The sequence below is a fragment of the Dipodomys spectabilis genome, unplaced genomic scaffold (genome assembly GCF_019054845.1).
Source record: "Dipodomys spectabilis isolate Male_0828 unplaced genomic scaffold, ASM1905484v1 ptg000469l, whole genome shotgun sequence".
Classification (NCBI taxonomy): domain Eukaryota; kingdom Metazoa; phylum Chordata; class Mammalia; order Rodentia; family Heteromyidae; genus Dipodomys; species Dipodomys spectabilis.
In genome coordinates, this window is record NW_024871146.1 from 98,827 (window position 1) to 125,516 (window position 26,690).

At 34.9% G+C, this 26,690-nt stretch overlaps 1 non-coding gene across 1 annotated transcript; it reads right to left on the reverse strand.

Moving 5' to 3' along the window:
- Positions 1 to 20,156: 20,156 nt before the first annotated feature.
- On the reverse strand, positions 20,157 to 20,263 carry LOC122098278. The gene has a single exon (XR_006145712.1). It is a non-coding gene; the product is annotated as a U6 spliceosomal RNA (small nuclear RNA).
- Positions 20,264 to 26,690: the final 6,427 nt, after the last annotated feature.

Consider the following 26,690-nt stretch of genomic DNA (forward strand, 5'->3'; position numbering starts at 1 on the left):
TTATATGTGCATATAAAAAGATGTAATTTGATGTGAAATGCAGAAGATCTTTGGAGAATATAATAATAAAAAGGAAATAGAGGGAATATAATCAAAAGTTTTAAATATATTATGGAAAGAGCATAATGCAAATGCCACTTCTGAAAATTAATAACCATTAACAATATAACTAAAAATTAATAAATACATAACACTGCCTTCCAGTGTTCTTTTTTTTTGGGGGGGAGGGTCTGGTGGTGGGGCCTGAACTCTGGGCCTGGGCGCTGTCCCTCAGCTCTTCAGCTCAAGGTTAGCACTCTACCACTTGAGCCACAGCGCCACTTCGGGCTTTTTTCTTTTTGCTCATGTGGTGCTGAGGGATCGAACCCAGGGCCTCAAGCATGCAAGGCAAGCGCTCTACCACTGAGCCACCTTCCCAGTCCCCTTCCAGTGTTGTTTAAGAGTGCCATTTGTCTTTTGAAAGAAATACATGTGCTAGATAAACTTTGTTCATGCATAATTTATATTGTTATTGGCTAATTATTTAACTTAATGAATAAAAATCAAATAAGATTCCATGACAAAAATATAAACAATTACTTAGAAATCGCTTGAGAAAAAGTTATAGTAATGAGTTTTAGGAAACTAAATTTCTATTTCCCTACTAAGCAATGATTTAGGGTTACTAATCTAGTATTTCTAGTAAGTTTAGAGAACATAATTGGCATGAAATCCAACGAACTGTACATCTTTTGTCTTGCATGAGTGATATTTTAAACATTGTCATTTATTCAAATGTATACTTAGGTTTACTGTTAAAAATAAATGCAATTTTATCTCCTTTCAGAACAAGTACTTACACTGCAATTCAATGTATTACTATATTGAGATATTTGAATGCTAAGTGTTCTGTTTAATATATGATTTAAATTTTCAGAATGACATGATTTTTGTATTTGTAAGTGTCTAAGTGCTAGGATTTTTGCTTCATCAATATAAATTATCTCATAAGGGTGTTGTGTAGGCTCCAGTAACCAGTGTGTTCAAAAACATTTCTTATATTCTAAATTTAAAAACTAATCATTTTTAGCCTTTTATTATACCAGTTCTTATCTCTTCAAAGTAATTAAACTAAAATAAATACTATTTTTAAACATTTCACTCACATTGTAAATAATGTTAACATAGTTCAAAAAGAGACTAATCATTTCAAAGTCACCATATTTGATGATCTTAGTGTGACGAATGTAGAGAGTATAAGAACCTTATACTCAATAATAGTTTCGGTTAAATTAAATTAAATCATATATCTGGATTTCTAATTTGGAGGTAAATCACATGGAAATAGGAAAATAATAAGAAAAACTGTTACTTTGGGATTGTTTCCTTCTTAAAATTATTTTCTTTTTTTTTTTTATTGTGAAAATACCGTACAGAGGGGTTCCAATTACATGGGCAAGGTAATGAGTACATTTCTTATCAAGCATTGTTGTCTCCTCTTTTGTTTTCCCTTCCCATACCTTCCCATCTCCACCCCCCTACCCAAAGTTGTAAAGTTCGTTTTTCGACATAATGACTTGTCCATCTCATTGTTGCAATGGGTTCACCTGTATACCTAAAATTATGAAGCAAAAATATCTCCAAGAAATATATTTTTCAATAAAATGTTTCAATCCTTAGGTAAAGGGAATTACACATTAATATAAAATGTATCTCAAATTAGAAATTCTGCAACTAATCTAATGTATGTTTTCCTGCACAAAATGCTGTGAGTTCTAGTATTGTCATGTGATTTTAATTATATTTTTTGTTTGTGACATGTTCCCTACTTACATTTATTACAAACTTCTATAATTTTACAAATCATGCCTGTACCCACTAATTTATGTAATTTAGTATTCAAACAAAATTATCTTTTTTCCTGTCTCCCACAGGGAAAGATGAGGTGCTGCAGTATATTAAATGAAAGCACTCTAAAAGAGAGTCTGTATGGAATGGAAATTTGTAACATGAGGATGGGATCATGAGCATTTTTTACTTGGCTGAACAGTACAGTATTTTTCTACAGTACTTTCCTACCATTTAATCACACAGGGAAAGCCACAAAATTTGAAGTTCATATGAACGAATTACATTCCCAAAATATGTAGCAACCTGCTCAAAAGTTTGCTCTTATCACTAGTACTTTGTGCTTGCTGGCTGATCTATTTCTCCATCATATGTTTCCTATTATTAAGCATATTAATAATTCAGCTGTCAGTACATTGCAAGAGACTCCTGAAATCACATCTATTGCTGTGTAATATTTAGAAGAGAGGAAAAAGTTTAAACTAATCTCCAATTGCTCCCTTTGGCCTTCAATATACTAATTAATTATCAAAACAATCGCGTTAGATGTTAGTTTATTTTCCCTATTTAATTAGAGATTAAGCAAGTGTTTTTCGCAGTAAAAAGTGATGACAATGGTATCAGAGCTCTGATATGAGCACCTTCCTCCCTAATAAGTAATGCTCTATGGACTATAAATATGGAAGCCATACTAAAATTCTCTCACTCTCTCTCTCTCTACACACACACACACACACACACACACACACACACACACACACACACACACACACATGCAAACACACACAGCTGCCACCCAGAAACATCACAGATCAGTTCCATTCTTTTGTAATTATAGTTGATTGGTGTTTGCTCTATTGATTTTTCTTTGCTTCAGGATCTTGCCTGGACCTGTATGTTTCCCTGAGATCAAGTCCCTTCTTTTTAGTATACTGCGTGTCTTTGTATGCTTCAAGCCAATTAACAGTAACCTGAATACAATATCTACAATGTTGACATTCAAGTCAAACTCCATGAATTCATACTAATCCAAAATACTCAAATGTATTGGATCTAGAGACCAAAAAAACATCCACCTTGTTATTTTAGTAGGAATTGACATCATGAAATAGAAGAATATTGATCAGGAACTGAGGTAAGAGAATGGGAATATGTGGGAAAATGCAGAATATTGTATGTGAGTTAGAAATACAGAATCACTTTCTATAAGCCCATTTATCAAAAACTTGCCATCTTGTATTGAAAGCTCAATTTATATATACAGTTTTCCAGTTACTTTGCTTACCTATCATTTCTGATCATAAATCCTCTTATGAATTTTTATAGTATCTTTGAATATATCACATGATTTGCAGGTACTTATCATCTTAAGGAAAGACAGTCTACTTCTATATCTTACATTCTGTGTCAAACCCTTATTTTTATTTCCCTGTTTGCTGAAAAAAATGTATTCCTAGAAACAGGATATTGACAGCAAATCTGGGTGTAATTTTCATTTTGTAAACTTCAAATGTAATATAAACTTTGTATTGAGTAGTCATTTTTTAATAATAGTGATATTCATGAACACAATGTTTTGGTGCCTTTAAGTCAATTGAGAATTGATGTGGGAGTCCTTGTGTCTTATTGTCTTAACCATTATATTATTTATATATATAAATATGTGCATTGCACTTTTATATTTTTATATGTAAAATAGTCTCTAGGGGTTTACGTTAAAGTGATAATGGGGGGGGGGGGATGGTTTCCAATTCCAAACCTTATATTTCATTAAAAGTACTAGACACATGATGTTTACTGGAGCAATATAAAAGATGAGAACATATTTCTAAAGAGAATGCACTTATTGATTAAAACATACAATAAGTAAAATAGGTTTCGTGCTTGAGACTGCATAAATTACATATGAATGTAGCTCAAGATGAGGCTCAGAGATAAATTCAATATAAGAAATGTAGGTATTTTAAGGAATTGGTCATTCAAAGATATGTAATGGATGAAGAATGGAATTGAAAATAGCAGAGGAAAACAATTCAACATGCAGATATTATGATTTTATAATATTAATATGAAAGAAATGGAGCTTTTGCCTTTCTGAAGAAGAATGTTTAGCCAGTAATTTCTATATAAGGTATCAATTGTAATGAGTCTAAAGTCTTTTCCTCCAAGATATTCGCGAGTACTATACTCGTCCTCTGTAGAGTAAGAAGTGATTATTTTCATTAGCTTTGCTTAATATTAATTTACTTGTAGCAAATAGGTTAAAATGTTTTCTCTATTTCTCTCAATGTAATAATAAATATTTCTGTCTCTTTGTGTCTCTTCATAGAAGCCTGAAATAACTACTTCAAAATAACACAAGCACAAAAACAAAAATAACCTGATATGAGGAAAAACAATGGCAGAATAACAACAGAAAATTTCCCTAGCTCTCTCTAATGAAAGAGAGATTTAGAGTCCTGGCCGGTACTCCATTTCTAGAGGGTCACACCAAGACAACTACAATTATAGATATACAGATGTAATTTTAGATATAATTATAGACATAAAATTCATAAGAACATTTTATACTATCTTCACTGGAAAACAGAAATCTATGAAAACGTGCCCAGGCAGGCAGGTGACTGCTGTGACTGTATTGGCCAACATATTCAAAAGACATCTGCAGTGTAGAATTAAAAGGGCCACATGGAAAAAAGTAGAAACAGAAGTGTACATCAGAGAAAGCCACATCCATACACAGAGACAATTCAACATACCATTGGACAGTCCGAACTGTCACTGGAACCATAAGTATTAACGTCACAACATCTCACCATAATTGATTTATACTGCTACACTTAATTGTATAGACATAAACCTAATTCCAGAAAAACAAATCAAAACAGAAGACCAAACCAACACCTGGCAAATCAACCAAGACCATAGAGAGTCAATTATTAACATCATAGTTTCCTCAAGAGAAAATGTCCAAATGGACACAAACAATCAGAAAAAAATACAAGAAAAATTATGTCAAGGTACTTCAATTCACACAGTAAATAACCAGGCATTAGAATAGCAAATCAAGGACTTAGAAGATATATCAAAATACATTACAAATGCTGCTGAAAGTGTGATTAATGAAAAGATAGAAAACCTATACAAAGAAATTTGTGAACAAGATGAGACCAAACAAAGATTAGCAAAATAATTCGTGGAGATAAGAAACAAAGATAAATAAATTCTGAGAAGCAAAGAGAGTCCAAGGAAAAAATGGATGCCTAGTTAAAAGATATCAGAGAAGGCACAGCTAAGAAAACAACCTTTGCAACCCCCTCACCCAAAGAAAAAATGTACAGAAATTCCATACAAGACCTAAAACAAATCTTTAATAAAGAGATAGAAGCCCTAAAAAAGGACCAATTTGAAGACAGGGAAATCGAAAACAAAACAGAAAGTCTCCACAGCAAATAAATGACATAGAAGATAATCTCAGGGGCAAAGACAGAATAAGTTCAACAGGGAAGAGGAAATTATCATTTAGAACAAATACAAGAAATAAGAAATGATATTGCCAGAAGTACAAGAATCATATAGAAATCAAATTTCGAGGAGATAGGTACCAAGAAGGAGAAGAGCAGGAAACTAAATGGATGGGAAACATGTTACAGAAATATAGCAGAGAACATGCCAAATATCCAAAGAGATAGGCTCATTCAGAAAAGAGAAAACTTTAGAACACCAAACAGAGAATTCTAGAACTGAACAATCAACCACTACATCATAATCCATTAGAGGATCATTAAGGATCAAGGAAAGGATTCTTAAGGCTGCTACAGAGAAAAGACTGATTATTTATAAAGAATATACAGTCAGATTAAATACAGATTTTTTAGCTGATATGGCAAAAAGGAGAGTCTGGCATGATATATGACAAACATTAAAGGTAAACAACTACCAATCATTAATAGGGTCCCAAGCCAAACTCCTTTACATTTAAAGGAAATGTAAAAATATTTCATTACAAAGCAACTTAAAACAATGTATCTCCACCAAATCAGCAGGATAGAAGTTAATCAAATATATCATACATAGAGAATATAAAGAAGAACAGGAACTGATTATGTAAAATGCTCCCTATCAGAGAACAAAGTAAATATATTAAGAGTAGATGAGGCACAGCTCCTAACAGCAGATGTATAACATAGCAGGACTTATCAGGCAATTCTCAGTCTTAACTCTCTACATCAATGGACTTAAATTTCCAAATAGAAGACATAGATTAAATAGTAGTATCAAAAAACATGTCGCATCCATCTAGCATCTCAAGAGAAATATTTTATTGACAAAAACAAACACATACTCAAACTGAAAGGCTGGAAGGAAAATTTTCAAGCAAATGGACGCCATAAACAGGCTGCAGTAGAATTACTAACATAAGATAAAATAGAATTAAATAAAAATTAGTACAAAGAGACATTAGATATTGATAAAGACAACGCTTAATTAGGAGGATATAACAAGTCTAAATATCAATGCCCTGAATCCTGGAGCATTCCACATCATCAACCAAATACTACTTAACCTAAAAACACATCTCAACACATCATTGTCATCCATGAATGACCTATCCAGGAAAAACTCAACCAAGAAACAGCAGACCTAAATAACTACATTGACCACCTAGCCCTAACAGACATCTACAGAATATACATTCATCGTCAGAATATACATTCTTCACAGCAGTTCATGGAAGATTCTCCACAATAGAACATATCCTATGTCATTCAGAAATTCTGTCCAAATTGAAAGAAAAATTAATTGAATTCCCATATCTTGTCAGACTGAAACATAATAAACAGAATTAAACAGCTAAAGCAAAAAAAATTGTCAAACCCATGAAGACTGAATAACACGTTGCTGAATGACCAGTGGGACTCTGAGAGGATTAGAAAACAACTGAAAGTTTCTGGAATTTAACAAAAATGAACACACAAAATGCTAGCTTCTCTGGGACACAGGAAATGCAGTACTTAGAGGAAAACTTATAGCTCTGAGTGACTACATCACGCATTTGGGGAAATCTCAAATAAATATTTTAATTATGTACCTCAAACTCCTTGAAAACAGGAGCAAGCCCTAACCCAAAGCAGGAGACGGAAACAAATTTTTAAAAATCAGAAATAAATAAATAAAGACAAAATAAACATAGAAAGAATAAAAAAAACAGAGTTGGTTTTTTAAATAAATTAACAGACTTGACACAGCCATACCAAATCTGACTAAGAAGAGAACTTATATAAATAAGTAAATTAAAAAGCCAGCAGATTGGGAGACCTTTACTTGCTCTGCAACACACTATGGCCTCATATCTCAAATATATTTAGAGCCCCAAAAGTTAACTCCCCCCCCCAATAAAAACAAATCCTCAAAGAAATAACAACTCTCTTAATAAGTGGGATAAAGATTTAAAGAGAGATTCTCTGAAGAAGAAATATGCATGGCCAATAGACGCATGAAGAAATATGCAACATTTCTGGCCATAAAAGAAGTGCGAATCAAAGCAACATTGAGCTTCCACTTCACCTCAGTTACAGTGACCATTATGAAGAAAACTAAAAATAACAGATGCTGGGCTAGTGGGGATGTGGGCAAAAAGGAGCATTACTACACTATTGGTGGAAATGTAAACTTGTTCAAATACCCTGTAAAGAAGTATGGAGGTTCCTCAATAGAGCTCCCCTATGAGCCCGCAATGAGGGATCAAGAAAATGTCATATAAGTTCACAACAAAACTCTATGCTTCCATCAGAATGAATGGCATTGCACCATTTGTAAGGAAATGCAATCACTTCGAAAATATAATAAGTCAAACAAGCAAGACCCAAAGAATCATAGGCCACCGATTTTCACTCCTTTGGAAACACTAGAATATGTCTACAATATTCACAATAGCTCAAAAGCAATACGCATATCACATATAAAATGATGCTTATTGAAATGAGCTCCAAGAAATGGATACAAGATGATTGTATAGTGAGCTGTTTTTGGTTATTTCTATTTAGTTTTTACCCTTTGGATTATTCCTTGTACTCACTGTTTTTTTATTTCTGTACCCTTTGTCTTAAACATGTTTATCTGATTTGGAGAAGGGGAGAGAAATCACAGAAATGGTGGGACAAAGATTAGCCAAAGCAATAGTGATGTACACTAGACACTATGTTAGAAATGAACTTTACAACTTTGGGGGAGTGGGATGTGAGGGTTGGGGGAAGCAGGAAAAAATAGGGAAAGGTTAACACAAAAAAATGTACTCATTACTTATGTCACTGTAACGACCCCTCTGTATATCACTTTCATAATAAAAAAATAAGAGGACTCACTCAAATAGAGAAAATTAGAGACAAAAATTAGACAGCACAACAGATATAAGCAAAATTGAGAATGTTATAAGAGAGTACTTGGAAAACCTTATGCCAATAATCTGGAGAATCCTGGAGAAATTGATGCTTTCCTATACTGAATCTGAGGCAAGAAGTTACAAATAAGAAGTAATGAAAATTAAATGTCAATAAACCACTTCTCATTCCAGAAAAAGCTAGGACTCAATGAATTTACAATGAAATTAAGGCCTATAAAAAACTTACAATACACAGGTCTAACTTTTCAATGGAATGGAAAGGGAAATGGAATTATCAAACACATTCTATGAAGATAGAATTAGACACTTCCCCAAATCACATAGGGACTCACCAAAGAAAGAAAACTCTTTGATAAGCATGAATACAGAACTTCTTAATAAAATTCTCACCAGCCAATTTCAGTAACTAACCAAAAAGCCATATGGTATGATCAAATAAGATTCATCCTAGGATACAATTTGATTCAATATTCTTGTCAATAACCATAGCACAAACTATCAGCAGAAGCAGGGGTGAGAAACACATGATCATCTATATGGATATAGAAATAGCTTTTAAAAACCTCCAATACCCCTTTAGGATTAAAAAAGTCTGAGAAGCTAGGAATGCATGGAACACTGCTCAATATAATACAGTGTATGGTTATGATAGAGATAATTTGCATTTACCTAACGGTGGAAGCATTAAGACATTAAAATCATGAATGAGACAAGGATGTCCACTCTCTACTACTCTTCAAAATGGTAGCGGACTTTCTAGCAAGAGCAATTGGAAAGAGAAAAAAAAGGGGGATACAAATAGGGAAGAAGTAAAACTATCCCTTTTTCAGATGAAATGATCCTGTATTTAAAAGTCCTTATAGCTTCCTCCTTCAAGTTAGTAAAGGTGATGCTCACCTTCAGCTATGTAGCACGGTATAAAACCCACAAGAAATCAGTAGTTTTTCTGTGTTAACAACAATGGGAAGAAGCAACCTGAAATCCAAAATACAACCTCATATGTATTAGCCTCAAAATCAAATCTAATCTAAACAAAACAAAACAACAACTAAACTAGGTATTAATTAATTTAACTAAAAATGTGAAGGAACTCTACTGTGAAAACATTAAAATCTAAAAAGGGAAATTAAAGGCGATTCAAGAATATGGAAAATCTTTCAATGTTCCTGGTTGGAAGAATTAAAGTGGCAAAAACTGCAATACTGCCCCAAACAATTGACCATGCAATACTCATCCAAATCTTAACAATATTTTTCAATGCAGTAAAGAAAGCAATCCAAATTCAATATGGAATTACAAAAGTACACATGAAACAGAAGACATAGAAATGAACTCATGGGCCTATAATCATCACACACACACACACACACACACAGAGACACACACACACACACAAACACACTGGAATTCTATTCACCCATCAGAAAGGATGACTTTTCACCAGTATTAAGGAAAATGAAAGGCTTGGGAAAATTATACTAAGAGAATAGAGAAAGGAATGCAGACTCTGAGCAATATAGATTTCATGTTTCATGGATTCATTCATGATAGCTAGAAGGTGCTCACAAATCTACAACTAAACAAGACAGATTCTACCTCATCCCAATTAGAATGGCCATTATCAAGAAAACTAGCAATAGAAAATGCTGGCATGGATATAACCAGTTGAGAACTCTATTACACTGTTGGTGGGAAACTAAACTTGTTCAACCACTGTGGAATGCAGTGCGGAGTTTCTTGAAAATACTAAACATAGATCTCCATTTAGACCCAGTAATTACCCTCATTGGCAGTAATCCAATCAATAACAAACAAGCTCACATGAAAGCTACCAGTATAACCATGTTCAGGGTCCAGGCCCAGAGTTACCACTGCTGGTAATTTTTTCCGCAAATATGAACCTTTTGTCATAGGATACCAAATCATTCTATTTGCAGTAGCTAGAATAGGACTTAAATGTAGTGCTTGATAAAATGGCTTCTTTGTTGAATGTTAGGAAAAGATGTAGTCAGTCAAAGAAAAGAGATTTTTGTTGTTGGTTGACGGGCTTGAAGTATGGGCTTGGACACTGTCCCTCTCTTCAAGTCAAGGTGAGTGCTCCACCTCTTGAGCCACAGTGCCACTTCTGTTTTTCTGGTGGTTAAATGGAGATAAGGGTCTCAGGAACTTTCCTGCCCAGGTTGGCTTTGAACCGTCGTCCTCAGATCTTAGCTTCCTGAGTAGATAGGATTACAGCTGTGAGCCACTGGCACCAGGCTAAAAATGGGGGACTTTTAGAAAAGAAAATCCACCTCATCACCTGTTTCTAAACCTCAGATATCATTATTAGAACACTTCACCCTCTATTCATTTCATCAGACATTTGTAAATTTTCTCTTTTCCTTCATGTGGGAATACTGTGGTCAGTATTAACTCAGCTGTGGGACTGGATCAATTGTATGGTAATTGCTAGCACCTAAATCAAGAACTTTTAGATCAAAACGAAGCCCTCATTTGCAATAATTATTTACTCTTTTTATTACAAATCTGTGCTTGATTACTTCCTAATGCGATGTTGGACTTCCTAACAGAGTGATGGCATTTTCTTTCTCTTCAGCCTTCTTACACATGTGATCAAATATTTAAGAATTCACATATTTCCATTGCTAATTCATTAAGCTGACCTCTAAGAAAATGTGCATTTCTGGAATTTGGTTTACTGTCTTGTTCTTATATGCGCAGGCTTACTGTGATTTATTTCTTCTGCGAGGAATTTTATTTTCCAATCTTTGTGTGACCAATTTTAGTCTCTCTGATCAGTCTTCGTGACCCTCTCTCTGGGGTCTCATTTCAGTCGGCCTCATAAAAAATATATTGGTTATCAGCTAAATAACTCTCAGCTTCTCTTTTTTTGCCTGACTTCAAGTAGGCTGTGATAGCAGCCATGACTGGCTGTACTAACTGGAATTTTTTGTTTCTTTGATTGTTTGATTTGTGTGTGTGTGTGTGTGTGTGTGTGTGTGTGTGTGTGCGTGTGTGTGTTTTGTTTTAGAGGTCTAGGATTACTATTCAAGGTATTAGCTTCTCTGGGCCCCAGTGATTCCCTGGCCTAGGGTCAATTGGTTTTTCCCTGAAAGATTCAAAAACAGGTGACTAAATTCCTGTTAAATTGTCTCAAAATGAGGCAATCTGCCACCTTACAAAGCCATGAACAACTCTGTAGTAATCCACTTACAGAAATGGTCTATCAAGATGGCTTTTCAAAGTTGACTTTGAAAAATGTTCATTTTCAAGTAACTACCATAAAGCAGATCACATCTCTGGGAGCAGACTTTTGGAAGGGATGTTGCCCATCCTTCCTTCTCTTATGATAGATCAAACCATAATATTCTGCACTTGTGGCCAGCCTGGAGCACATTTTCCCAAGAATATTCTGTAGTGTAAAAGAGGACCAGCTATCAAAATAAACTTGAAAATACTTTTCTACTTCAGACTGATTTATCTTGCTTATATATGTTGTTATTTCAATTACTTCTAACACATGGATAAATTATATTAGTATTAGACAACTGGCAAAGGATTAATGGCAAAGAATTACTTTCATATATCCAATATAATACACAAACCAGTTATGAAAAATTAAATCTAACTGTAGAAACAATATCAGGAACATAAAATAAGCCTCAATATGCATAATCTGGCCCACATACACCATCATCTACTCAGAAATTCAATCTCTCTATAAATATTTATTTGGTACAAAATAATAAAAATTTAATTAATGAATATAAATTTTAAGTATCATCTGAAGTACTCCTCATGCATATAATTCTATACACTTGTATAGATGTCACCGAGACAGGTATTTAACATTCATGTAGAAATCAAATTTCCACAACTTAAACTAGATGAGAGGGTTCATTCCCTCGTGTATTGTGTGGTGTGAATTTTACCACAGTGCTGAATCGTTCCACCTAAAACTGAGTCACGTGCAATAATTTATAATTTAATGTTAAGATGAGTGTTAAGTGTAGAATAAACTTTGAATTATTACATTAATTCACAGAAATAAAACAATAATGATAAATTATTTGTTTAAATTCTAATGTTTCTCAATTTTACAATACATGAAATATATCATTAAATATTGTCTTATTGCTGTAGCTAGGCATTCTAATACTAGATTGAAGAGAAGTGGAGAGAGTGGACATCCTTGTCTTGTTCATGAGTTAAGGGGGAATGGCTTTAGTTTTTCACCATTAAGTATAATGCTGGCTGTAGGTTTGTCATATACAGCCTTTATTGTATTGAGGAATGTTCCATGGATTCCTAATTTTTCCAAAACCTTCATCATAAAGGGGTGTTGGATCTTGTCGAATGCTTTTTCTGCATCTATTGAGATAACCATGTGGTTCTTATTCTTGCTCCTGTTGATGTGATGAATAATATTAATTGATTTGTGTATATTAAAACAGCTTTGCATCACTGAAATGAATCCTGTTTGATCATGGTGTGTGATTTTTTGGATGAATTGTTGAAGTCGATTGGCCAAAATTTTGTTGAGAAGTTTTGCATCAATGTTAATAAAAGAAATGGGTCTATAGTTCTCTTTCTTTGATGAGTCCCTGCCTGGTTTTGGGATGAGGGTTATGATGGCTCATAGAATGTGTGCGGTAGTAAACTTTCCCTTTCAATTTCGTTGAAGAGTTGGTGTAGTATTGCTGTGAGCTCTGCTTTTAATGGTCTTGTAGAATTCTGCTGTAAACCATCTGGACCTGGACTTTTCTTATATGGGAGGTCTCTTATTGCTGTTTCTATTTCAATGCTTGATATGGGCCTGTTAAGCTGGTTTAACTCATCTTGGTTTAGTTTTGGCATGTCAATATTTGCTAGGAAAAGGTCCATTCTGTCAAGTTCTCAAACCTATTAGCACAAAATTTTGAGAAGTATTCCCTTATAATGTTCTGAATCTTGGTTGTTTCCATGGTGATGTTTCCATTCTCATCTCCCAGTTTATTTATTTGGGTCTGTTCTCTTCCTTTTCTGATAAGATTTGCTAAGGGTCTGTCAATTTTGTTAAGTTTTTCGAAGAACCAACTCTTTGTTTTGTTGATTCTTTCTATAGTTTTTTTTGGATTCTAATTCATTTAATTGTGATATAATTTTAATTATTTCTTTCCGTATGGAATCAACCCAGATGCCCCTCAGTAGATGAATGGATCAAGAAAATGTGGTATAGATATACAATGGAATTCTATGCCTCCATCAGAAAGAATGACATTGCCCCATTTGTTAGGAAATGGAAAGGCTTGGAAAAAATTATATTAAGTGAAGTAAGCCAAGCCCAAAGAAACATAGACCCCATGGTTTCCCATATTTGCAATATCTAGTATATGTATGAGTCAAGCAGAAAAGGTCAGATAATGTGATGTTAGAAAAATGAACACTTAGATATGTATTTAAAGGTATTTTTCTTTCATGCATTTGTTTCTAACGCATTTATAAGATTATTTCTTTGTTGTTTGTATGTCCCTCCCCCACAATATAACCTCTGCTTTCACTATATTTGATGTCGGTATAATTTGTGGAGGAGTTGGGGAAAAATAAGTCGTTTAAGGATACAGGTGGACCCATTGCAACAATGAGAAGTACAAGTTGTCATGTCGAAAACGAACTTAAAACTTTGGTGTCACGGGGATGGGGGGGGAGGGTTTTGGGGGACGGGAGGAGGCTGGGAAGATATGTGAAGGGTAAACAAAGAGGAGGCTGCAATGCTTGATAAGAATTGTACTCATTATCTTGCCCATGTAATTGTAACCCCTCTGTACAGTATGTTCACAAAAAATAAAAAAGTAAAATAAAAAATAAAACAAAAAATATATTAAAAAATGAAATAAGCAGTGACAAAAGAATCACTGAGACTGACTATAGAAATTGTACAAAGTTGCAAACTAAGCTATGCAAACGGGGAAATATAAAATAGATCTCCCCTCACAAAAAAAAATATATATCATTAAAATTGATTTCACTTTCTTCTTTGCTATAGCTGCTCAAATTTAAATTATTAAACATTCAATATTAAGAAATCAAAAATAAATAGCATTATAAAAATGATAAATTATTTAACAGTGATTTGTATAATAGTGCTAACAAATTGTGATGTAAACAACATTTATTTGAATTATGGGTAATATTTTTTTAAACTTACCAGCTTGTTATTTGTTACCTAATTATGTCATTTGTTATTCTTGGTCCAAGTCATCCATTCAACTTGCTTAGTTTTCTATTTTATCTCTATTGGTTTGCTGATTGTGCATTTGTTTTCCCTTTTTAATGACTGGCATGAGGCTGAAAATCTGTGTGCTAGTTTATTACTTCTTAGGTAAAAGTAAAATTTCTGGACTCCACAGCTGTTTTACTGCACTATACTACAGTATTTCCCCCCCTCTCCTATCTCCTGTATTGCTGGTCTCATATATCTTATTTTTTATTTAAATTCTATTTTTAAGGTAAAGTACAGAGTGGTTATACTTACACAAGTAAGGTAAGGAATTCATTTCTTTTCTAACTTGTTACCCCTTCTCCAATTTTTTTTCCCTCTTCCCTCTCAACACCCTCCCCCCAAGATTATTTCCAACATACTGTCTTGTGAGTATCACAGTTGCATAGGTTACTCTTTTGGCCTTTGTCTCACCATTTTGTTTTTTCTCTTTCCATTCCCAAGTTCAGATCAACATATTTACAATACCCAGGGCATCAGAATAAAATACAGTGTCTTCAGGCAATAAACCATAGGTGGGGAAAACACAAAAGGATAAAAACAAATCACGTAGTATATTAAGAACAACAAAACGTTAAATCAACAAATGTTGATTTAACTTTGAATCACCTTATAGAGTCATATGTACATAGCTATTGAGCTATTCTGCTCAACTATTAATATTATCCTTGATGTACACAATAATGTTCCCCTATTACCTAGTAATCCCACTTCTGGGCATTTACCCTAGTGACCACAAACAAGGCCACACTAAAGCTACCAGCCCAATTATGTTTTATCACAGTAGTATTTATCCTAGTTAAGATATGGAATCAACCAAGATGGCCCTGAGTAGATGAATAGATCAAGAAAGTGAAACACATACACACACACACACACACACACACACACACACACAAACACACACACACACACACACAACAGAGAGATATATGTACATGCAATAATATGCTTTCATCAGAAAGAAAGGTACCATCTCACTTTTAAGGAAATGGAAGATCTTGGAAAAATATCATATTAAGTGAAGTAAACTAGACAAAGAAACAAAGGTCCCACGGTTTCCTTTATTTGCAATAATTAGTTTACACCAAGGATAATATCATGTATTTTAATTTGACATTTTGTTCTATATTGAGCATGCAACATTATTGGTATCTTGTTTGTTATTATTTCTGCAAACAGGCAGGTATATTTAAAGAATTATGTTAATCTTATCCATTACCGAAGGAAGCACAACACAAAGAGCAACCCTTACTCGGAAGAACAACTCCTACTTACTTAGCTTCATTCCTTTTTTTTTTTGTGAAAATAATGTACAGAGGGGTTACAATTAAATGGGCAAGATAATGAGTACATTTCTTATCAAGCATTGTAGCCTCCTCCTTTGTTTCCCCTTCCCATCCCTTCCCATCGTCCCCCCGCCCCCCACCCAATCTTCCCTTCTTCCCCCCCCACCAAAATTATAAAGTTCGTTTTCCACATAACGACTTGTACATTTCATTGTTGAAATTGGTCCACCTGTATCCCTATTTAAACGATTTGTTTTTCCCATTCCCCTCCACAAATGATACTGACATCAAATAGAGTGAAAGCAGGGGTTGTACTGTGGGGGAGGGACATACAATGCAACAAATAAATAGTCTTATAAATATGTTAGAAACAATCGCATGAAAGAAAAAAAATTGAATACATATCTTAGGGTTCATTTCCCTAACATCACCTTATCTGAACTTTTCTGTTTGACTTAGACATATACTAGATATTGCAAATAAAGGAAACCATATAAGGCCAGTGTTGTCTCCTGTATCCTCATGTTGTACATTACAACTCTATACCAGTTCTTCCTGTATATCTACTATCTTCTACATTGTGACCTTAATGCCCCAGCAATTCCACGTTGCTTTACTTTTTAAAAATTTCTCTCTTAATGTTTGATGTTGGTTTGTGTGTGTGTGTGTGTGTGTGTGTGTCTGTGTCTGTGTGTGTGTGTGTGTGTGTGTGTGTGTGTTTATAAAGATCAGAAGACAATATTTTTCTTCATTTAGAATACATCTTTCAGGTCATTGTAAGTTGTGGCTAATGGGAGAAGTCTCTTGCTATTTTAAGGATGAAACAGAAAAAGATATTTGTGCATGTACCACAGTTGATTTATTAGTCTGTAGTTGAACACTGAACTTCGATTTATATCTTGGCTGTTGTGAATGATGAGTACAATGAACTGCAGATATATTTGAGTTACTCATAGAGAAATAATCACATGATTGGTGGGGCAGATGATATTTCAACTTTGGAGTTCTTTAGAAAGCTGCATATTACTTTCTACAAGGAGAATACTAACCTGCATTTTGTTGAAGAGTGCAGAAAATTTCCTTTTCTCCACACTCTCAGGATTATTACCTTTGTTAAAAGGTAATAAAGGACAGGTTTTTTATTATCTTCAGTATTCCAGACTGGCCTTAGACTTAAATCCAACCTCCTAAATGCTTGGAATTAAAAGCCTTTACCACCACACCTGATTCCTTTAATTTTTTTGATAAAAGTTATAATAATTACGAAGTAGTATCATACTAATTTTGAATTACATTTCTCTAATGACTTCTGCTCAAAAAGAATTAAATCAGCATAGAAGTGGTATTAAAGAACTTTGTAAACCCACTGGAAATTTTCAGGGCTTTAAGGAGAACATGTCTATTCAGAATTTTTCTCCACTTTTAATCAAGTTTCTTGTTAATCTCATCTTTAATCTTTCTATACAAAAATCAATAATTAATTCAAGGTCTTAGAAAGGAACAATATTAAGCAACTCTTAACATTTTCAATTTTAAATAACATGATATTGCTTAATCATTTTCTGTTTATGCTTGAGACTATATAACTCACTTTAGTCAGACCTTTTACAAGGCTGTATGCATTTTATTCATTTCACATTGATTGTTCTTTCCAAAGACTGAGTGTCTAATTTCCTTGTTTTCTTTCAGTCTCAAGTAGTTCAGATTTCAAATGAAAAATAAATGGACAGAAGCAAACAAAAAATAATATAGTTCCCCTCATCTGATAATGCCTTTACAAGAATGAGGAAAGAGTTCATCCAAGGACCTATGATAGGACATCAAAAAGAGAATCCATTTTTCTAGGTCTTTCTTAACTTTGCAATGTAACTTAAATGATGTAAAACACAATATAATGCTCAGATACTTTTATGTTTTATCAGTTTTGCACATTTTCATATGGACTTCACCTCAGTCTACAACATTCCTTCATTATTTTGTCCTGATATTTTCACACTATCAAGACATAAGATAACAAGTTTGATTTACAGCATGAGAAATAATCCACCTGGCTTCCTTGGAAGAAGAGCATGGTCAATAGATAACATCACTTCTGTTTGCTCACTATATGCAATGGTTTCTGTAATACTTATCACATTCTTTTTAGTATTTTAAAAAAATTGCTGGCTAAACTCAAAACTCATTCATGGAAGTTTATGTTAAGTATTTCACAAGTTTTATTTTCCTTAATTCTTTAAATAACATTTTCTAGCATGTTATTACCATTTTAGTGTTGAGAAAAATTGTGATTAAAGGCAGTAAGTGCATGGCCCAAACACACACTGTGAGGAAAGAAATGAGTCAAAGTTTCCAAAAGTCTTTCAGCAATACACAAAAGGTAGGTAAAATCTCTCCATTCTCTTACACTCTCTATTCAATGTTCATATTGTCCAAGAAATAATACCATAGCAATTATTGCCCATGGTGATTGTTTTCTGTTACATTTTTTCTTCAACACAGACTGTGTTGGTGACATTGGGTTATCATGCACAGAGCTGAGCTTATAAGAGAGACAAATATATTCTGTCCCATTTTTCCAGGTTCCGTTTAAAATGTACTAAACTTTTAAATATCATCACTTACTTTCTTAAGAATCCAAAAAACGAAAAAAATACACAAATAATCACTCCAAAATGCTTTAAAATAGGAGACGATAAAACAGGCCCCCGTGAAGTAAACTTTCTTCTACTTTTAAAATTATTCTGAAAGCCTTGTGCTGTTTGGTCACACCTGTAATCTTAACTACTCGGCATATTTACTCAGGAGCCAGAGACCTGTGGATAACAGTGGAAGCCAATCAGGGCAAAATAAATTCATGAGATTATTTTTCAAAAATTTCAATGAGTTAACAAAGGGCCAGCAATGGAAATGTAGCTCATATAGTAGCTCACCTATCTAGAGAGGAAAGGCCTAGCAAGACTTTGAAGCCCTTTTTCAAACTGTGAGCACAACAACATACATGCAAGTGCATGAGAACACGTGCATGTGCACATATACACATTTATTCAAAATACCTTCATATCAGTGTTTTGCATTGATTTCTTTTTTTTAATTTAATTTAATTTTTTTTTAAATTTTATTTTATTTTATTTGTGAACATACCGTACAGAGGGGTTACAATTACATGGGCAGGATAATGCGTACATTTCTTACCAAGCATTGCAGCCTCCTCCTTTGGTTTACCCTTCACATTCCTTCCCAGCCTCCCCCCTCCCCCCCAATCCCAATCCTTCTCCTTCCCCCCCATTCCCCCCCCCCGCACCGACGTTGTAAAGCTTTTGGACATGACAACTTGTACTTCTCATTGTTGCAACAGCCATATTATATGAGTAAAATAAAGGAAATAAACTCTTTCATCTCAGAACATTTTCATATTTTTTATTTTAAAAATACTGTACAGAGAGGTCACATTTACGTGAGCAAGTAATGAGTACATTTCCTAACAAGCATTGTTACCTCCTCCTTTATTTTCCCTCTACCGTCCCTTCCCTCCCACCTCTACAAGTACACTCCCCTCCCCCCTTCCCCTGCCTAAATTGTAAAGTTCAGTTTTCAACATAGTGTTTTGTGCATCTCATTGTTACAATGGGTCAACCTGAATCCCTATTTAAGCATTTTGGTTTTTCCTTCCCCTCCCCAAATTACAGGAGTGTATATGCAAGAGGTGGGCACACCAAATTCAAATACAGTGAAAACAGGGGTTATAGCATGGGGGAGGAACATATAAAGAAACAAAAAAATCACATAGCCTGTTATAAGTACGTTAGAAAAATAGCAAGAAAGAAAAAACGAAACACTTGTGTTCCTATTTTGGGGGTTCATTTCCCTTAACAACATCTTATCTGGTCATACGTGCATAGATTTGACCTTTTCTGCTTATCCCAGACATATATTAGTTATTAAAAATTAGGGAAACCCTGGGACCTATGTTTCTTTTGATTTGGCTTACTTCACTTAATAATTTTTTTAAGTCTTTCCATTTTCTAACAAATTGGGCGATGCCATTTTTCTTATGGAGGCATAGAATTTCATTGGTATAAATAGCACATTTTCTTGATCTATTTATCTGATGAGGGGCATCGGGGTTGGTCCTATATCTTAGCTATCGTAAACAATGCTGCAATAAATATAATTGTGCTGGTAGTTTTAGTACCGTCTTGTTTGTGATATTTTGGGTAAATGCCCAAAAGTGGGATTGCTGTGTCATAGGGGATTTCTATGTGGAGTCTTTTGATGAACCTCCATACTACTTTCCAAAGTGGTTGAACAAGTTTATACTCCCACCAAGAGTGCAGTACAGTTCCCTTGTGGCCACATCCCCTCCAGCATCTGTTGTTGTAAAAGTATGGAATGGTACAGGAATTTGCCTGTCATCCTTGTGCAGGGGCCATTCAAATCTTCTCTGTATCGTTCCAATGTTAGAGTACGTGATGCTGAATGGAGCATAGAACATGTTTTATATATAAAGTGTAATTGATTTTCTTAAACTAGACAATTCAACAAAAAGTAAGTTTAAAAAATTTTTCATGAAATTTTAGAGCCATGTACTTCTTACATAAGCACACATTTAAGAATAAAGTCAAGATTGACATGTCAAAAACAAAATAATTCCAGATATTTGTTGTGCAAGAGATGTGTAGGAGGAGGAATTCAATTATTCTATACAAGGCACCTGTCTAATGAACACTGCAGCAAGTGTTGAGTTTTGTTAAAAGTTTTAATGGTTTAAATATATTTGATTTTGGGAATTTGCTTATATATGCTAAAACTAGGACTGTTTGACAGGTAATAAAACTTTTTGATAAAGTATTTAAGATTTATGGTAACAGATATATGCTATTATGTATGTATATTTCAGAGTTTCTAGAGAGGTTGCCAAGTCTTTGTGTAAAGGAGCAGAATAAAGAGTTAAGACTTTGTTAACTTCAGTTTCTGTTAAAACTATAGGGCTTCCTTATTTTATTTTATGTTTTTTTTATTTTTTGGGGGGTCCGGTTGTGGGGACTGAACTATGGGCCTGGGCGCTCTCCCTCAGCTCTTCAGCTCAAGGCTAGCGCTCTACCACTTGAGCCACAGTGTCACTTCCGGCTTTTTTCTTTTTGCTTATGTGGTGCTGAGGAATCGAACCCAGGGCCTCATGCATGCAAAGCAAGCGCTCTACCACTGAGCTACCTTCCCAGCCCCTGGCTTCCTTATTTTATACGATAGCGAGGAACAAATGATGATATAAGTCATATACAAATGATTAGATGTGCCAGAAATAGTAATCTTAGTGGGTAACTTTAAAGATTACTCATAACCTAAAAACCTCTTGTTGAATATCATAATCTTAGCCCATTTTCAATGTACAGGAATATGAGAAAATAGTAAAATCTAATAGGTAGTATCCTTCAAATACTGAAAAACTGATAATTATTTTAGTTTTTATTTTAATCATTAATATTTTCTTATTGGTTTTCCTTTATGTAGCATTGTTTCCTTGTAATATAATACAACTTTTTAAAAGTCATCATTAGGAGGTACTTTGAGAAGGTTTCTGGGATGGCCAAACTATTTTTTATAGGGCATGTGAATTTACAAAGAGGAAAATTAAGAACAAAATATTTATTAAAAATGATTAAGTAGAGTCTGAATCAGGAGTGTTGATAAATATCCACACCTAAAATCTTAACCCTAGGCTGAAGCAGTGGTATAACAGAGTTGAGGCCACAAAAGTGAGAGACTGTGTTTTGTTTTGTTTTATATTTTGATTTTTCTGGTCATGGGGTTTGAACTCTGGGCTCTAGGTGCTCTCCCTCAGCTCCAGGCTAGCGGTACCACGTGAGCCACCACACACTTCCATCTTTTTCTGCTTATGTCATGCTGAGGAATCAAACCCAGGGCCTCATGCATTCAAGGCAGGCACTCTACCAATGAGCCACCTTCCCAGCACCTGAGAGACTGTGTTTTAAAAAATCACCTAAACAATATTTGCTTTCTTATTTGGGTTATATAATGAAATATATTAATATCTTTTTATGTCTTTTTGAATTGTCATACTTCTAAATTTATACTAACTTCAGCCACTTTATCCTTCTCAAAGTGATGAAATATTTCTGAGAGTTTGCTTTTGTGAAGATTGTTTTTGCATTTATAATTTCTTCTGAATCATTTTTATTTTTATCAAAATAACTTTATATTTCATATTGATGGGTTATCATACATCAAATACCTCCAAATGTACATGTAGAGTCTAAAGATAGCAGTATGAATATTCTCATACAGTTCTTGTTTATCTGTTATGTACTTTCAGTATTGTGATATTTCTCTTTCTCTTTCACTCTTTTATATCCTCTCTTTTTCTTTCATGCTCAATGTCTGGTACTTAGAATTTCTGCCGGTCTACTATGATCCTTCAGAATCCACTGGTATTGTGGAAACATGATAGCGACCATCAGTTACCCTTGCATTCTTTAAGAGTTATAACAGTGACGTGATGTTATTCTTTCCTATTCTAAATGGCAAAACAACAGATCTAGGAATTCCTTGTCACTTTTACTACTGTTACAAATTTTATCTCATAGGAATCATCGAGACGATAGGATAATTTTATCCTCTGACCTAAAAGTTCTTTTTCTTTTACAAACAAACTTTTTCTTTTATTATCAGTGAATACATATAATGAAAACAATGCTAACCTTTTCATATTTGGATTCTAATTTGTTTAATTCTGATGTAATTTTAATGATTTCTTTCCATTTACTGTATTGGCGTTTGTCTTGCTCCTCTTTTGCAAGGTGGTTCAGATGTCTCATTACATTGTTGGTTGCAGATCTCTCCAATTTGTTGATGTAGGAACTCAGAGCTATAAACTTGCCTCTGAGTATTGCCTTTGCTGTGTCCCAGAGGAGCTTGTAATCTGTGTGTTCATTTTTGTTGAATATCATGAACATTTTAATTTCTTTCTCAAATCTTCCATGACCCACTGGTGATTCAACAATTTGTCGTTCAGCCTCCATGTGTTACAGGAAGTTCTTTGGTGGATTTTGGTGTGGAGTTCTAATTTTATTCCCTGTGTTCTAAAAGAATGCAAGGTATTACTTCAATATTTCTGAATTTAGACAAGTTTGATTTGTTACCTAAAATATGGTCTATTTTGGAAAATGTTCCATGTGCTGCTGAGAAAAACAAGTATTCTGATGCTGCTGGTTGAAATATTCAGTAGATGTCTTTTAAAACTAGCTGATCTATGCAGTTGTTTAGAAGTGCAGTTTCTCTATTGAGTTTTTGAAGAGTTGATCTATCTAGTGGCGATAGTAGTGTGTTAAATCCCCCAACACTTAATGTCTTTGTATCTATGTTATCTTTGAGACAAAGTAGTGTTTCTTGCATAAATTTGGGTTCTCCGTTGTTTAGCGAATAGATATTCAGAATTGTAATATCCTCCTGAAGGAGAGATTCCTTAATTAGTGCATCATAAACTTTTTTTATCTCTTGTGACTAATTTCAATTTGAAGTCAATTTTTTCAGATATTAGGATTGTAACTCCCGCCTGTTTATGGGGGCCATTTGCTTGGTAGATTTTCTGTTTGTTTTTTTTGATTTTGTTTTATTATGAAAATATACAGAGGGTTTACAATTACATGGTCAAGATAGTGAGTAAATTTCTTATCAAGCATTGTTGCCTCATCTTTGTTTCCCCATAACATCCCTTCCCATTTCCATACCCCCACCCCTACTGGCGTCTACCATCCCCACCTGTCCACTCCCCACCCCACCGAAGTTGTAAAGGACATTTATAAATATAACGTCTTGTTCATCTTATAGTTGTAATGGGTCCACCTGTAAGCCTATTTAAACAGTTTGTTTTTTTCCGTTTCCCTCCACAAAAATATATCAACACCAAATACAGTGAAAGCAGGGCATATACTCTGGGGGAGATACATACAAAGCAACAAAGAAATCATCTTGTAAACATCTTAGAAACAATCAGAGGAAATTCAAAAATTTGAATCCTTAACATGTGGTTCATTTCACCTAACATCAAGTTGTCTGACAGTTTCTGTTTGTCTCACACATATACTAGTTATTGCAAATAAAGGAAACCATGGGACCTATATTTCTTTGGGCCTGGCTTACTTCACTTAATATAATTTTTCAAAGTCATTCCATTTCCTAACAAATGGGTCAATGCCATTCTTTCTGATGGAGGCATAGAATTCCATTGTGTATGTATACCACATTTTCTTGATCCATTCATCTACTGAGGAGCATCGGGGTTGGTTCTATATGTTAGCTATGGTTGGAGTTCCGGGAAGATGGCGGAGGAGAAGCTGGAATCTGAACAAGCTCTTGCATAGAAAACAGTTTCAGAGTTCCAGTGAACAGTCCCAAGCCAGAGAATCACACCAAGTGTGCCATCACAGGAAAGAGAGTTAGTCAAGAGAGGGGAAGCCAAGCAGACACATCTGAGCACCTGCCAGCAGCTGCCGCTGCAGCGGCAGGGTCGCGGCGGCGACCACCGCCGCGGGGGCATACCTGAGACACAGTCCAGGATGAAGGAGCCAGACGCAGCAGCGGACGAGCGGATTCTACTCCACACCAGCAAGAACCGACAAGGAGCGGACAACTTCATCCTGCACTTTGCAGACCAGAGACGACTCAAGATCCAAGACTCGGCGTGAGTAGAAGCCCAACTTCCTCACTCCTTCTCAGGGAGCAGAGGAGGGAAGGCCACCCCTCCCCCCCCCCAGCACTGGTGATCTCCATCTTGGATACCAACAAAGCTCGGAGGAGCGGCTAGCTCCAGCTCAGGCCTTGGAATAAAATGAGTCATTTAGCAGGTCGCAAGAACTTAACGGCGAAGTGACCTCACAGACTCAGTTCCATCCAGGGAAAAGTCACCCAGCTCAGGCGCCAGCCATTGGAATGGCTCTCCTCACCAGGTAACCAGAGCCAGACCCTGCCCCTCCCTCTAGCAGCCACCACAATCAATTGAAAAACAGAAACCCTGAGAATGGCTCCAGGCTGGGTGCTGTGAGTTTTTTTTTCACAAAATAGCCCCAGGGAAAAGCTACTGTTTGTTGAAAGGCCTCAACTCTACCCAGAACCTAGCCTCATCACTGCATCCCCCTCTTTTGTGATTCTCAAAGCAGATCACCCTCCCAGTAAATTAACCTGGGAGGGGGATCTCAAAATCTTGGGTAAAGCAGAGCATTTTTCTGCCTGTTCCAACAAACTGACTTAAGAAACCAATCAAGCCACAGGACCTCAAGCTGACCAGAGACTCCAACCAGACTCTGGTTACAGACAAAAGGGAGATACAGGACTCTTCCCACCCCTCCCAAAAAAAAAAAATCAAAGAACTTTTTTCTTCTTCTTCTTCTTTTTTTCTTTTTTCTTCTTTTTGTTTTGTTTTTTTTTTCATTTTTTGTTACCTTATATATATTAAAAAAATTTTTCCTTTTCTAAAACTTTTATTAATCTTTAATTTTTGCCTCTTCTGAAAAAATAATTGTTTTCCAGTAACTTTTTTTTTTCTCCTCTTATAATTTTTATTTTAGGAATACGTGAATGTGTGTTTTCCTTTCTTTTCTTGTCTTCTTTCTCTTTTTCTTTCATTTTTAATTATCTTTTCGTTTTTTGTCTAGCTCTACTGAACTTCTGATCTTTTCTTCTCACTTTCCTATCCTTTCCACCTTTTCCTCTTTTGTTCTTCTTTATGTGACTTAACTCTTGTCCTGCACATCCTCAGATAAACCCGTAGTTAACTAGTAGACCCTATCCCCCATTGTGTACACACTTAATCCACAAACTTATTACTCAATTCAAAACCTCTGAGACTTAAATTCATTAATAGCAGTACTACCTCTTTATACCTATATAATATTTTAAGCATTTTTTAAAATTTTTCACATCTCCTCTATGTCCCTCCCTTTCTTTCAACATATTCACATTCCTCTCTAAATAGATGGTCTTTTAATCTCTATAATAACATTAATTTTTACGTTTCTATTTTTTTTTCTGGTCTCTTTTCATTCCCCTTTCCCTTTCTTCTTTCTCTCTCTCTCTCTACTTGCATCATACCCAACCTATTTCCTGCATTGTGATTAGGACATAGTTAACTCTCCCTGTGCCTCCCCACACCAATCTATTCCTATTTTTTACCCACGTCTCTCCCTAACCCTAATAATTTCTGGTTTTCCAAATTCTTCTCTGCGGTTCGAAGTCTTTTAACATATAGTTGTTTGATGTTGAATAGATGTATCTGTTGAACTAGATTGTATCTGTAGACTATTGACTGTACAAATGCAAACTTTATTTGATGGTTGCCTTAAGATAGTGTTCAAACACAAAACTGGTGCTATCTTCATCTCAAATGGGCAGAGTAAGCCGGAAAAACACAAGAAAAATGGCAAATTCAGGTATATCAATTCCCAATCTTGATAATCAGGAGTTAGAAGAGATAATGAATAATCCAGAGGAGAGTGCCCAAATAGCTCTACAAACATTGGTGGCAAACATGATAAATGAGAAGTTTGACAACGTACAAAGGACTCTGTATGAGCGTGATAGGGAGAGAGGGGAGGCATCTCAAAAGTTTATACAAGAATATCATAAGCATGAGGAAGCTTCTCAAAAACTGATACAGGATTTGCGTGAACAACTTGAGAATACTCAAAGAGAAAGGGAGGAATGGTGTGAGCAGGCTGAGAACACTCAAAGAGATCTGTAGGAATCCCATGAACAGGAAGAAGCTAATCAAAGAGTAATACAGGAATTGAGAGACCAGGTAGAGAACACACAAAGATCACTAAAGGCATTCATGGAATACATTAACAAAGTGCTGAAGGAAGTCAGGGAGACCACAAAGGGAATGCTGAATGGAACCCAA